The sequence below is a fragment of the Lynx rufus genome, unplaced genomic scaffold, assembly GCF_022079265.1.
Source record: "Lynx rufus isolate CCGP_SWC_20201006 ecotype Redwood Valley unplaced genomic scaffold, mLynRuf1.p SCAF_15, whole genome shotgun sequence".
NCBI classification, from domain to species: domain Eukaryota; kingdom Metazoa; phylum Chordata; class Mammalia; order Carnivora; family Felidae; genus Lynx; species Lynx rufus.
In genome coordinates, this window is record NW_025814829.1 from 20,945,934 (window position 1) to 20,961,104 (window position 15,171).

A 15,171-nucleotide genomic window follows, 5' to 3' on the forward strand; every position below is an offset into this window, starting at 1 on the left:
GAAAGTCCCAAACACCAGGAAACCACAGTCACTCTCCACCCCATGCCATCACTACCCAGATCAAAGACTTACCCTCTGTTCTCCAAGGAGAAGCAGTATTAGGATAGGATTCGGGAGACCTAAGGCTTAAGAAGGTAAGGGACAGAGAAGTGACAGTCTAAAGTCAGTCATCTCCTGTTTTTCATCAACTTCACACAAGTATATGCTTCTGAAATGCCCTAATTCACTCTTGAGGAAAGCTGGACTAGAGCTCCGAGTCACAAGCGTAGAAAAAGGTTAACTCCAAGGTAATGAGGCAGGGGAGAAACTAGAGTAGTATTCCAGCAGTTCCCTTCCCCCATGGTTTTATTCTCTTACAGCCATACCTGGCTGACTCCTGTCCCAGATGAAACACTGTCCCATCTATGCACACACACCCAAGTTCAAAACAGCCTACCTCATGCATTTATTTTTCACGGCATTTTCCTATTACAGTTCCTATACGGATGATTTTGGGAGGGAGCCAGGAGTCATGCTAGTTCAGCATCTTGGTAGGAACAAGAATTAACCACTTGACAGGTCTGAAGAATTTAAGCTTCAATAAGCCTTTCCTACTTTGCTTTAACACCCGGTAAAAAGTGTTGTGCCATAAAAAAGGCATTGCTTTAAGGCCCATGGAAGTTAAGTGTAGGACACAGTACTTTTGATTGCAAGGCAAAGGAGGACTGAGAGGGGATGGAGACAGGAGTGGAAGGATTTTAAAATGGCAGAATAGTGGAAAGAATGGGAAAGAAAACACCAGCAAAGGCACTGTTCAAGGCGTGTGTGAGAAATGGAGTCAAATGACAAGCTCTGAATCCAAAGCAAGATCTTGTCCCTTTCCCACTTGGAATCTTTTTTTTTTTTTTAAATGTCTATTTATTTTTGAGAGAGACAGAGAGACAGAGTGCAAGTGGAGGAGGGGCAGAGACAGAGACACACACAGAATCCTAAACAGGCTCCAGGCTCTGAGCTATCAGCACAGACCCCAACGTGGGGCTCAAACTCAGGAATGGTGAGATCATGACCTAGGCTGAAGTCGGACACTTATCCGAATGAGCCACCAAGGCACCCCTTGGAATCTCTTTTGATTACAGCAGGGTTAGGTATTGTTACCTGCTCCTTACATGAGAAAACTCGGCCTTAAAGAAGTCAAATAACTTGCCCAAGTCTAAAGTTTATCCTTTTCCACTATGCTACCAGTTAGTAGTTACATTCAGTTACTCAAACCAGAAAGTCAGAAGTCATTTTGTCTCCCTCTTCCCCTGTTCTCACATCATGAAACCTGATCAATTTTAACTTCTAAATCTTTCAAAACCACCCTTCTTTTCATCTACATGACCATTTCCCCAAACAAAAAAGTGTTATTTTTCGCATGCATCACTGAAATAGATTCTTAACTGGTCTAACCGCCTTCAAACCAAACTCCACACTACAGCTAGAAGGATTAAAGAAAAAAAAAAAAATTAAACAAAACCAATCCTACAGTGCCAAGCCCTGCTCCATAGCTTGCTATTGCTCTAAAGATAAATACAGAACCTAGCCCCAGTCTTGCCAGTCTTTCCTCTTGTGCCTCATGTTCTTCTCCATGCTCCCTGCACCTCACCACACTGATCTTTTAGTTTCTCAGAGCATTTACTTCCTGCTTCAGGGCCCTTGCACACATCGTTCCTTCATTTATAGCACTGTGAGTTCTGTGCAAGACTAACTCATCCTAGACCTTTTAGTCTCAGGTTAAGCATCACCTCCTCAACAATCATTAATAGATGCTAAACCATTAAAGTAAAAGGCTGGGGGAGGGGGAACTTTAAAACACATGGAGAAGGCTGAGAGCACTTGACCACTGACAACACTCTCTAAAAGAGCATCATTCACACATCGTACACTTCCTGATGTGAAGCAATAGGAAGGACCTAGAAGCTCCTACCTCCTACGAAGTATTCCTGACAAAAAAACAACGAAACAAGCTTCTAGATCTAACTACTAACTACATGTTTGAAGGAAAACTGGAGAGTAAAGGAATAAGTAATACCAAAAGCAAATAATTACCCAAACCCCGATCACGGGAAATTCTACAGGATCTCTGGTGGCGGAATACGCTTAAGTGGGGAGACCATCATAGAGACTTAAAAAACATAAACCTAACACAGCATGTGGATCTTGTTCATTCAGGTCCTGATTCAAACAAATCATCTGTAAAATGCCATTTTTCCCTAAACAATCATGAAATTTTGAGTTATGTACTAGATTAATTAAGAAACTGTTAATTGTAGTAAAAAGGCACTATGGTAATTTTTTTTTTTAATCCTGATCTGGTAAGATATACATCCTAACATATTTAAAGGTAAAATGACACACTTGTGATATGCTTTAAAATATTTCATTAAAGGGGGCACCCAGGTGGCTCAGTGAGTTAAGTGTCTGAATTCACAAGCCCCACGTCAGGCTCTGTGCTAACAGCTTAGCTGTGTCTCCCTCTCTCTTGGCCCTGCCCCACTTGTGCTCTATCAGAAATAAACATTAAAAAAATTTTTTTTAATTTCATTAATGGGGCCCCGGGGTGGCTCAGTCAGTTAAGCATCTGACCCTTGATTTTGGCTCAGGTCACGATCTCACTGTTTGCGGGATGGAGCCCTGCACAGGGTTGTGTGGAGCCTGCTTGGGATTCTCTCCCTCCGCTTTCTGCCCTCCCCCTCACTCTTGCTCTCCCTCAAGAACATTTTAAACAATATTTCATTAAAACGTTGAGAAAAATAGAAAAAATACTGAATTAGAACAATAGGTTTTACTTTATTAAATGGTATACACCAAATGGAAAGAAATCACAAACATTGTTTATTGCCTGCATCTTGAAAAAACTAGTAGTCTTAGGAAACACTCCAGTTACAAAAAAAAGAATCTACATCACTAATTGGTACTGTTTTGGCTCTCTGGAAGTTTGTTTCTTTACAGCTAATAATAAACCTCAGGAAGGAGTATAAAAAGCTGAAAAGAATTTGCCTACTTTTAAATGAACGAGGGAACAAAGTCCTTTTTGCAGTTTTTTCTTGCTTTCAAAAAAACTCTCCCTGAAACAAAGTGATGGTTGCCAGAAGGGAGGAGGTGGAAGGATGAGCAAAATGGGTGAAGGGGAGTGGGCAATACAGGCTTCCAGGAATGGAATGAATAAGGCACACAGATAAAAGGTACAACATAGGGAATATAGTCAATGGTATTATACTAGCGTTGTATGGTGATATATGGTAGCTGCACCTGTAGCGAGCACAGCATAACATATAGAGTTGTCGAACCACTACACTACGCCTAAAAGTAATGCAACACTGTGTGTTAACTATATCTCAAGTTAAAAAAAAAATAGTAATTAAAAAAAACAAAAGGACTCTTCCTCAAGAGAGATGTGTTTATTGAAAAGGAAGTCATCCCACCACCTTGGTCCACAACACAGGAGAACTAGGAATAGCCCAGGGCAGGCCAAAATACCCTGGTTTTTCAGTGCATCTCAAGAGTGAAGGACAATCCCACATGGGCCTATACAGCTGACTCACAAGGCGTTTTCATTTCCAGAAACTCACTCCCCTCCCCTCACTGGGTATGTGTACATCAGCTTCCATGATCTGTCTCCAACTTACTCTCTCCGTTCCACCTCGGTTTCCACTTCAAGTTTCCACTTCCACCACTCAGTATCTACCATGATGAATGATGAACTCAGTTTCTTGAATCCGTAAGCCCTTTTATCACTCACCTCCCAGGTATTTTTAGTACTGAGTTTTTCAAACTACAAGTTGTACCCCAGTTGGTCTTAATCCCTCCCCTCTATTAATGAAACAGAACAGAAGAGAAAATAAAAGTAAGTAACAAAGGTTAAGTTTTGTTTTGTGGAACCTGCTTCTGTTATTGAAAAAAGCCAACACAACACAGTTAAGCAACTTTGTATCAGGCACTCTTTAAAGCACTTTTTTGCAATAACTTACTTAATCCACACAGAAATCCTATTAGGTAAATATATTATTGTCCGCACTTCAGAAGAGGAAACTGAGGCAGAGAAGACACTAGCTTGCTGAAAATCGTGGTCTTAGAGCACAAGCACTCTGGCTGCAGAGACAGAGCTTAACCATTCATTACCCCTCCTGTGTGTACTGGGTCACAACATAAAACGTTTTTTTTTTTTACTGGGCATCATTGTTAAAAAAGTTGGAAATCCACTGCCTTGGCGCTTGTCCTTTCTCCTCTTCTGTGATCTATTTTCTACTCTTGACAATTCCTATTCTACCCAGGTCAAAAATCACTTCCTTGGTCAAGGCCTTCTGATTCTCCAAGGGAAGATGTCACCAGAGCACCTCTATTACCACTTAGGTTTTTATTTGTGTCCTCTACTGGACTGAAACCAGAGAGGATCGAAATTGTCTTACTCATCTCTCAATGATAATGCAAGCCTGGTTTTACCCTACATGTAGTCCAAGAGATTCCTACACCTCATCTTCAAATTTCTACCTTTGAAGACAACTGTGATTTTAAGACTGAATTAAAGACTTCTTGTCAGGAATAATCATTCTTAATTCTTCAAAGCCCTAAGGGCCTCTACTACACAGTACTGTCTGATTCTCTTTCAACTACATTCTTGAAAAACAACTTAAAAAAAAAAAATAACAACTACTGTTCTATTCAGATGTTGTTTTAGTTCTTACAAAGTCTGCAAGGCACCTACAAAGGTCAAGTGTGTAGCAAGAGTATACTCCTACATAGTTTGCAAAACAAACAACGGGCCAGGAACAACCTAAAACTCCATCCATGAGGAACTGATGAGGAACAAAATTGTTGTACAAACTCTATAACGCAATACTGTGCAAATATTTAAAAGAAAGCCTTACATGTATATTGGATGGAAGGTGTCCCTGCTATCATCTTAAAAACGTAAGGCGCATACACAATACGTACAATGTGACCCCACTGTTGTTTAAAAATGTGAGTACTGTAGGAAAAAATCAGGACGGATGTTAACATCAAGCAGTCAACAGCAGCTAGCCTGAGGAGAGAACCCGTTAGGGTTGATGAACAGTTAAAACTGTACACACTTCTGTATTGTGTGCATTTTTTTTTAACTTCAGGCACTTATTTATTTCAAACAACGAAAATGTGTGATCGTAACCAGTACTGTCAAACAAAATACTGTGAAATAAACACTTTTAAACTCAATTGCCTTTTCGTATCAGAGATTCCTGATACGAGGAGGAGGGAGGAGACAACACCTAAACCAAAAGGTAGTAATACTTCACACCAAAGACCCCAAGTACGTTTGACAGATACTTGTTCAGCGTGAAGGGGCTTCCTCACCAACACAGAGATTTCCTAATGACGGGGCAGAGCAATAGCATCCTCTCCGGGTGTCGCTGTAAGACAGTGGTTTTCAAACTTCACGGTGTACAAAACTCAGTTGGAGGGTGCGCCGATTAAAATATATATTCCGGAGCCCCATCTCCGGATGTTCTGCTTGGGCGGGTCTGGGTGTGGCCCCAAAACCAGCCTTCTTCAAACAAGCACTCAAGTGCATCGGGCACAGATGGCGCGCAAGCCCTTGAAAGTTACTACCTTCAATTCTTGGGACACCTCAGTGTCACTCTTCCCGCCTCCCTCTGCGCCCATCTCTTTCCTCCAAAGGGCCTCAGTATTTCTCCAATTTTGCGTCCAGTTAAAAACATCGTCGACCGACGATTTCGATTTCCGACTTGTAAACCAGCCGGCCGAACTGCAGCAAGCACGTCAGTCTACCTCCATTTTTACCTTCCGCGGGGCCTCAACGCAGAACCCTTCCCCCACCAGCCCTTCTTCCGCCCGCGCCGCCACCCACGCCTCAAGCTCCACCCGCCAGCTGCCCCGGCTCCGAGGCCCGCCGAACTGGCCGTACCGCCTCCCGCTCCCCGCCTCCCGGCCCCCAGCCGCCCGGGACCCGGCCGCCGAAACCCAAGAGCCACACCTTACGGCCGCTCCATGAGTCGCTCCCCCGCCGAGCCCGGGGGGGGAGGGGGCGTCAGTCTCAGGCCCTAAGGCCTCAGCAGCATTTTGAAACGGCGAGTAGTGAGGGCGCAACTTCCGGCCTCCTGAACCCATCTCACACCAGGGCTTCCGGTGAGGCCTCCGGAAACCATAGAGACGCCACTGGAGGGCTAGAGAGGCAGAAAGACTGCGGTCTCCCCACCATAGAGTAGAGGCCAGTCCGGGGAGAGAGTTGCAGGACTTGGAAGACTAAGTTGTGAAGTTTCAAGAGAAAACGTTTGAGGAGCTCGCAGAGTCTGATAGTATTTACAGATGTGTCCTAGGACATCAAAAATCGAGGATGGAAGAAACCTAATAGCGTAGTCAGAGGAAGCCTTCCGCTCTTCCAAAAAACACCACTCCCTCTGTTTCTCAAAGTTAACGTATTCATTCTTATTCCCCAGAGATAGTGGCTGCAGAGGGCAAACAGCATCTTAATGCTGTCGCTAATTGGGGGAAATAGAACTAGGATATACACGAATAACAGCAAAATATGTGATAAATGCTGGAAGAGGTGCAAAGAACGAGGGAGGTGGAGCTTCTTTGGATCAGCAACCCGGTCATCGAGTCCCAATATTAAAGCTCCTGCCACAAACCTCTCAGGTTGGCCGACTTCCACCTCAGAAGGTGCCAAATGGTATTGTCTCTCCCAAATACCTCCTCTCATTGATTTCAGGATGATTCTAAATGTTAGAGGATTTTCTGAGCTGAAGTATGTTACTTTGCAGTTTCCGTTGGTTTCATTTCTACACTTGGGAGACATAGAGTAAGGCTTCATTCTTTACCATATGAATACTGTTCAGTCATTTGAAGACAGTTACCATGTCCCATCTCTAATCCTGTGCCTTGTTCTTCTGCAAGCTAAAAATCTCACAGCCTTCAACTATTTCTTACTTGACATGGCTTCAAGCCACCCTGGTCACTATCTTCTGAACAAGTACCTGTTTGTTCTGTTTAAAATGTGGTTCCCAGAACTGGGTACAAACCCATGCTAAATAAAATAGGGCAATGACACCCCCCCCCTTAATTTGCACATTGCACCATTTCTGGCATAACCTTACGGCAGAGCTGGAGATCCAGATCTCTGCAAATGAGCCGAAAAAGTAATGCCTTTTCACAGTTGCTCTGAAAGAGCTTGAAGTCAGCAACCACCTCTCTCAAAAATTAGAGGGGAGGGGCTTTTTTAGGTGAACCAGTCTCCACTGTTTCCCCTCTCTTTTTATGCAATCAAGTTGAGTGCTTTTTTGGTTTAATTCCCAAACAGGAGTTTGTTTTGTATCTTTCAAATAGTATCCGGTTAGCTTAGGTCTCTTCCTATTGCCTCCTGGACTCGGAATTATGATCCTGTCATGCAATTCATTTTGTTTAAGATAAACATTTGTTGAACACCTACTGTGTGCCAAACACCAACCTAGAAGATTCCAAAACAAGTAACACCTGGAATCTGTCTAGTGGAGGACTCAGACAGTCCAGGTAAGGAGAATGTGGGTCTACAGCCATACCGCCCTGAACGTTCCCAGTCTCGTCTGATCTCAAAAGCTAAGCAGGGTCACTCCTGGTTAGTACTTGGGTGGGAGAATGTGATAAGTGCAATGCTTGATGAGCTGCACTTAACCATGCCTGGAAGGTTGAGAGGGATTAGTTCTTTTCCTTTTACATTTTGCAAAAATTTTGATTAAGATCTTTAACGTGTCTTCACTGAAAGTCTTGATAAATACGCTGAATAGGACATGGTAAAGAATAGAGCTTTTCCTGTCATGGTTGATATTAATTCGTGATTGATCATTCATCCTTGAATGTTGTTCTTAAACCACAAATGATTCTACCTACTAGTGGTCAATATCTGGACACATTTTGCTATCCTTTCCCAAGGATTTCATAAAACTTCATCACATGACTTGCTCTAATGAAAATAAGCCATAACTATAGCATTTCTTCTGCTCGTCAAATGCACTTAAAAAGAAAATGAAATTAGCTTAAGCTCATAACTAACTCAGTGATCCTCACTTCCTTCCCTAAGAACGATACTCAAAAACTGTTTATTTAATAAAGAGACAGGAAACCTGGGTTTAGTCTAGCTATTTCTAGAAACCAGAAAGTTACACAGTTCTACAGTTTCCCAGTCTGTAAATAAAATGGCTAAATGAGATGATTTTTCTAGAGCCCCTGGTAGTTCTAAAGGAATTGGAAGTCAGTGTTATTATAGCCTTTCTTAAAAATTCATAATGAGCTACTTCACACTTACAAAAAAAAGTATAAAGAAGAATCTAATCTTTTCCCCGTAACTCTTCCTTTTTGTTTTTTTTCTTTTTTAAATGTTTACTAATTTTTGAGCAACAGAGTGCGAGCAGGGAGGGGCAGGGAGAGAGGGAGACACAGAATCCGAAGCAGGGTCCGGGCTCTGTGCTGTCATGACCCGAGCCGAAGTTGGACACTGAACTGACTGAGCCACCTAGGCACCCCCCCTCCCACTTTTCCTAAAGAACGATACTTTACCTGTTACCAAAAGGTTTCCTACAGTAGTCCCATCTCCCTCCTTCAACTCCATAGGGAACCACTATTCTGAATTTGGTATCTACCCCTGCCGTGCACTTCTTTAGACCTTTAGGATTTATATATGTATATATTACCTCGGAATTTTCTGCTTTTAAAATCTTTGTAAATGGCATCAAACTGTATGTATTCTGCAACTTGCATTTTTTCCTCATTGTTGTGAAGTTCCACCATGTTGAATCACATATGGTTAGTTAATTTTCAATATTGTGGAGTAATACTGTATCGTAATATATTAAATTGTAGAATTAATTGTTATACAGTAAGTGTGCTTCTCTAGAGCTGGCATCACAGAATACCACAGACTGGATGACTTAAACAACAGAACTTTGTTTTCTCACAGTTCTGGGTGCTAGAAGTACAAGATCAAGGTGTTGGCAGATTTGGTTTCTTCTGATACCTCTCCTTGGCCTGCGCATGGCTGCCTTCTTGCTTTGTCCTCACCCCTCGGTCTGTAAGTGGTCTGTGCCCTGATCTCTTCTTATAAGGCCACCAGCCATAATGCATTAGGGCCCACTCCCATGACCTCATTTTACCTTAATCACCTCCGTAAAAGGCCTGTCTCCAAATAGAGTCACATTCTGAGATGCTCAGGGGGTAGGACTTCCACACATTAATGGGTGGGGGGCACAATTCAGCCCATAATTGTAACGATCATACCACAATTTTTTATTCACTTCCTCCTTTGATAAATACTAAGGTGCTTCCAGTCGTTTACTGTTACAAACAGTGCTGCCATCGACATTCTTGTACTTGTGAACTCCAGGGAGTAGAATTATTGGGTCACAAACACATTGTCAATGCTGTCAGATCATAACACAGCGCTCTCCAAAGTGGTTGTGGGAATATACACTCCTCACGAATGTGTATAGGAGTCTCTTGGTCCATATTTTTGCCAACCCTTGGTATCGTCAGACTATTAAAAAACGAAGCTGATAGATGTGAGAATTTCTTATGGTGGCTTGATTTCTATTTCCATGATTAAGAGTAAGACCGAGCATTTTTTCGTATATATTGACTATGGTTACTCACCTATGAATTGCCTGTCCATATCTTTTGCCCATTTTTCTATTGGTTAGCCTTTTCCTTGTCGATTTGTAGGAGTTCTGTATATAATCTGGACATTAATCCTTCTTGATTATTATGTATTACCAATCTTCAAATCTATACCTTGTTTTCAGTTTTTTAATGTTGTCTTTTGATGAACAGAAGTTTTTTTTTTTCAGAAGTTTTTTTAATGAAGTCAGATTTATTAATTATTTTCTTTATGTTTCACTTCCTTTTTTTTTTTTTTTTTAAGAGATTCCTCCCTGTTAGGGGGTCATAAAGATACTCATATATTTTCTCCTAAAAGTTCTAAAGATGTCCTTTTCACATATAAGCCCTTAGCTCATTTGCAAGTGATTTTTGTGTATGTTGTAACATGGAGATCCAATTTTACTTTTTCAATTTGAAGAATAAATACACGTCTCTATTACTGAATCTGTAAACTGAAGGTGAGTCTATCTATAGTCTCTTGAATTCATCTTTTCTTCCTAGTTAACACAATCATTGAAGATTTTGTAGAAGAGGTTTCATTTGAGTGGGGCCTTAAAAAATTGAATAGGATTTTGAGGGGTGCCTGGGTGGCTCAGTGGGATAAGCGTCCAACTTTGGCTCAGGTCATGATCTCACAGTTCATGGGTTCGAGCCCCGCATCAGGCTCTGCATTAACAGCTCAGAGCCTGGAGTCAGCTTCCCATTCTGTGTCTCCCTCTCTCTCTGCCCCTCCACCTCTCATCTCTCTCTCTCTCTCTCTCTCTCTCTCTCAAAAATAAATAAACATTAAAAAGAAACTTTAAAAAAATGAATAGGATTTCAGGAGGTGTAAATAGGAGAAGTCATTTGAAGAAACATGGCACAAATAATGAGGAAAGAAAGAGATGAATAGGAAGATATGATCTTAAAACTGAAAGAATCTACTTTGATCAAAGTGTTGGTTACTGAGTAAAAGATTGGCATGGTATCGAAATCACACTGTCTCATATAATATTCACCAGCCACATGTGGCTTGAAATTTGGCTAGTCCAAATTGAGATGTGCAATGAGTGTAAAATACACATCATATGTCAAAGACTTAGTAGTGAAAAATACTATATCTTATTTATAATGTTTTATATTTTTAATTTTTATTTATTTATTCTAATGTTTATTTTTTGAGAGAGAAATAAAGACAGAGCATGAGCGGGGAAGGGGCAGAAAGAGAGGGAGGCACAGAATCCGAAGCAGGCTCCAGGGCTCTGAGCTGTCAGCACAGAGCCCGACGCAGAGCGTGACCCTAGTAAGTGTCAGATTATCATGACCTGAGACGAAGTCAGACGCTTAACCAACTGAGCCATCCAGGCGCACCAATAATGTTTCATATTGATTACATATCAAAATGATAATATTTTGAAATATTGGGTTGAATAAAATATAAAAATTAATGTCATCTGTTTCTTTTTACTTTTTTTTTTTAATGTGGCTACTGGAAAATTTTAAATAACAATTTTGGTTTGTATTGTATTGGTATCAAAGTAGGCCAGGGCCAGATTGCGGAGGATTTTGAATGCTGCTATAAAAAGTTCCATGTGTTACTCAGTGAGGTAGTAGGGAAGAATCAAAGGGTTTTGAGCAAAGAGAAGGCAGTCTAATATTCCTAACTTGATGGTTAAACATCCTGTCTGCACAGAGCCAATTTTAGAAACCTGTACCATTAGCCTCGGGCAGATGATTAATTCTGATGATGTGATTCTTACAGAGAATATTTGATGGTAGTCCTTGTTACTGTTTTTATTGTAGCACAAAAAAGTCTAATGTGTGCTCCTTTCAGTGGGAAATTGGAACATAATTGAGCCAAACTTTAAAAAAAAATTTTTTTTTGTTAAGTTTATATGTTTATTTTGAGAGAGAGTATGAGCAGGGAAAGGGAAGAGAGAGCGAGAGAGAGAGAGAGAGAGAGAGAGAGAGAGAGAGAGAATCCCAAGCAGCCTCAGCACTGTCAGCACAGAGCCTGACGTGGGGCTGAAACCCACAAACCTTGAGATCATGACGTAAACCGAAATCAAGAGCCGCTCAACTGACTGAGCCACCCAGGCACCCCAAGCCAAACTTTTAATAGTTCCCCCATTGCTCAGAGGATAAAGTGATTCTTTTTGTCTGGAGTTAACCCAATATTGTCAGCCTTCAAAATTCTCAACATCTTCCTTGAATCCATTCAAATATGTTAAGCCTGATACAGCACAGTCACTATAGTTAAATAATGCTGTAGTGCATATTTGAAAGTTGTAAGAGAGCAGATCGTGGAAGCTTTCATCGTTATGAAAAAACGTGTTACTATGTGTCGTGATGCATGTTAACTAGACTCACTGTGGTGACATTTTGCAATATATACAAATACGGACTAGTTATGTTGTGCACCTGAAACTAATGTTATATGTCAATTAGATCTTGATTAAAAAAAATTGTTAAAAATAAGCTAAGTGCTTGTCGAAGCGTAGACAGTGTTAGAACTCTAGCTAGAGCAGAATCTGTAGTCTGTTCTTGTTACGTCTTTGCCATTAAGTCTTTAGGTGACTTCGTGATTGCTTTTTACTTGTCAGACACTGTTCCCAACAATTTGTATAAACTACCTTATACATTCTCACAATTATCCCATTGTCCTGAGACACAGAGAAGTAGTTTACTCAAGATCACACAGTGGAAGGAAGGTTTCAAACAGGTGCACCTCGATTCAGAACACAGACTTTATAGAGAGACATTTATGCTTTCGGTTTTTCAGTGTACGTATATGCACCTTTTTAAAAAATTGGTCTGAAGTGTTTCCTAACTTAACAATGTTTTGCATTTTCCTCAAGTCGTATTCTTCTACAGCATGATTATTAATAGCTACGTAATACTCCATGTATTAAGACGGTACCATAATTTATATAGCCATTTCTGTCATTTGCAGTATTTTCCACTTAAAATATCATGACGATCTCTCCTGTAACCAAGTCTTTTTATGTATCCCTGATTATTTCTTCAGGACAAATTCCTAAAAGTGACATTGCTGGGCCTGAACAACCACTCCTAAAGTGTTGAAATTAGGCAGATGGATTAAGGGAGAGCAACACCAGCGAACAGAAATTCTTTAATGTTTCACCCTGAGCCCCATGGTGGATAAGTCTCAAAGCCGGCCCTATAGCAGAAGGCAGTGCTCAGATCACTGATGGCAGTGGAAGAGAAGAGCCTCGAATGCCATGATCAGTAGGACCTCTCTGCAGGCACGCTCAGCTTTCTTGTCTCTCTGGCTGGCAGGGCTTGTACCCCCAGGATCACTGCTGGTGACTTCATCCAGGGTTTGCATCATTTAAAATTATTTGGACGTCTTCAAGGGACCTGCGGGACAATCACACTATCCCTCTGCAGGGTCCTTTCTCCCAGTTTGTACTCTGCAGTTCAACCCAGTAGCTTCCCAGCAGCATATTTATACTCTTCTCTTAGACTCTTTTCTTCTTTTCTGTTGTCGGGTCAGTTTTAGAACTGATATCCACGTGATTATCAATAATAAAAGAGACCTGATGCCACCACAACGCTTCAAAAGTGATGTACCTTGCCGTTCTCTTAATCCTGGATGTGTTGGATTGATTACAAATCAAAGAAGCCTACGTAATAATGGCTATTGGGCACATAAATACCTCTCAGTTCTGAAGTAGCTGCTAACGCTGCTGACAAGTACATGACTCAGGTCTTCTGTTTCTCTTTGTTGTATGAATCGTGAGCTTTCTTGGGTTTAAAACGGTTTCACAAAATGTGGATGGAAGGAAGCGATTACGCAAGGTTCTTTATTCTTATGTAAGGCATTGTAATAGGAGCCTTCTCTTGTGAGAGCCCGGATAGCTCAGTCGGTAGAGCATCAGACTTTTAATCTGAGGGTCCAGGGTTCAAGTCCCTGTTCGGGCGCTTTGCTTTAACTTCCGCCTTCCTTTTTAGCTTCGATTTTTAACAATCTGAACAACACAAATTCCGTCTCACTGGGAAACCACCACATAAAAACTTCCATATTCACCAAGAAATTGAGTTTGCGTAGTCAGTGTTTTCTTCCCCGAGAACATATTTACCTCGCATATTCTGAAAGCAAGGGAAAAAAAAACTCAATTTGAGGCAGAAGTTTGCTTCAGGGCTGAGATTTTCGTACGGTAATATTTGGTAATGTAAGTAAGGGGCAAAAGCCACAGACGCCCGAACAGGGACTTGAACCCTGGACCCTCAGATTAAAAGTCTGATGCTCTACCGACTGAGCTATCCGGGCGCTCTTGGGAAGCCCTGCTCTTCTGTTTACTTGATATAATTCTAATAAATTACTTCTCTGGTTGAACCATATTTAAAGTATCTTTTTTAGCAAGATTTAAAAAAAGCATTTATTTTTCTATTTCTCCATTTCCTTAAGACATGTGTTCTTGAAGTTCTTTCATATTTCATATTTGATCAATTGCCAGTATCTACTAAACTTTGAAACGAAATGGTAGCGACTTATGGGAAAGGGCAACCAACATTAAACTTTCAGACATAGAGCTGTGACCTCTTTTTGTTACAATTCTTGTGTCTTCTGTTTATCACTTCGCCAATAGGACCTCTTAATTTTAGTTACTCCACGGAACTAGATGACCATACCTTTCTCTTTAATGAAAAATACATTTCCATTAACTAGATGATACAGCTATTAGATGAGCATCCCTCAGCACAAAAGAAGGAAAGACGCATTTGATTCACGAATAGAGCAGCTAATATAGGAAAATAGAAGTGACAGTGGAAAGGTGGGTCCAAATTTAGACGAGAGAGAAGGAGCTTAGACTTTTAATTTAGGTTTTGACCGAATTTTTGCTTTTCCCTGCCTTCTAGGCACCTTGCAGTTTCCAGGTCAGATTCACAAAATGAGCCCTTGTAAAGCAGTGTCAGCGTGCACCAGTGGGAACAACGTGGAGTATTAGCAACATAAACCTCCAGATCAGCCTAGTTTTTCCCAAAATCAGTTTCAGCAGCCCTGACGCATGGGGTGGGGAAGGCAGGATTATGAAATTCCAAAGACTGATAAGAGAACTCATTTTTGTTTCTGGGAACTGGAGGCTTCTGAACACAATGAACAACAAAACCGCTCAGCCTTGGTTGGAGGAATTTCTTTCCCACAATTGTCTGATTCTTTTAGAACAAAGACCAACAAATTGTGTGATCCTGAGCAGTCCTGGGTTTTCCACATCTATAAAATGAGGGAAATTGATCAAATGACCTGTAAGATACCTTCTAAATCTGAAGTTTTACCACGCTCTTCCTTCTCCCACAGTGAATAAGATTAGAAGGAACAGACTCGAAATGCAACAGGAAGGAATGATTTAACTGCATATTTATTGATCATCTATTATGGCTTAGGTCCTGCACGAGCTCTGGAGTCGGAGATCTGTAGGACACGGATCCTGCTCACAGCCTGGGAAAGAAGGCAGACACGTAAGCAAACCACTTTAGCAAAGTACTAAGTGCAGCAAGACGAATTCAAGTACAGAGAGGCATAAGCAT

At 41.1% G+C, this 15,171-nt stretch overlaps 1 protein-coding gene, 1 long non-coding RNA gene and 2 other non-coding genes across 7 annotated transcripts in view; 2 read left to right on the forward strand and 2 right to left on the reverse strand.

Moving 5' to 3' along the window:
- MDM4 (MDM4 regulator of p53) overlaps positions 1-6,092 on the reverse strand; it is a 38,069-nt gene extending 31,977 nt beyond the window's left edge. Inside the window, exon 1 of one of the 4 annotated variants that reach the window (XR_006961556.1) lies at positions 5,990-6,092. The gene's annotated coding sequence lies outside the window, so the exon portion shown is untranslated. The other 3 variants (XM_047076633.1, XM_047076635.1, XM_047076634.1) reach the window with 3 other exon arrangements.
- Positions 6,093-6,146: 54 nt separating this feature from the next.
- On the forward strand, positions 6,147-13,454 carry LOC124509989 (uncharacterized). Its single transcript, XR_006961557.1, has 3 exons — positions 6,147-6,685; positions 7,419-7,521; positions 12,647-13,454. It is a non-coding gene; the product is annotated as an uncharacterized LOC124509989 (long non-coding RNA).
- A 36-nt stretch (positions 13,455-13,490) lies between these two features.
- TRNAK-UUU (transfer RNA lysine (anticodon UUU)) lies at positions 13,491-13,563 on the forward strand. Its single transcript has one exon. It is a non-coding gene; the product is annotated as a tRNA-Lys (tRNA).
- Positions 13,564-13,839: 276 nt separating this feature from the next.
- Positions 13,840-13,912, reverse strand: TRNAK-UUU (transfer RNA lysine (anticodon UUU)). Its single transcript has one exon. It is a non-coding gene; the product is annotated as a tRNA-Lys (tRNA).
- Positions 13,913-15,171: the final 1,259 nt, after the last annotated feature.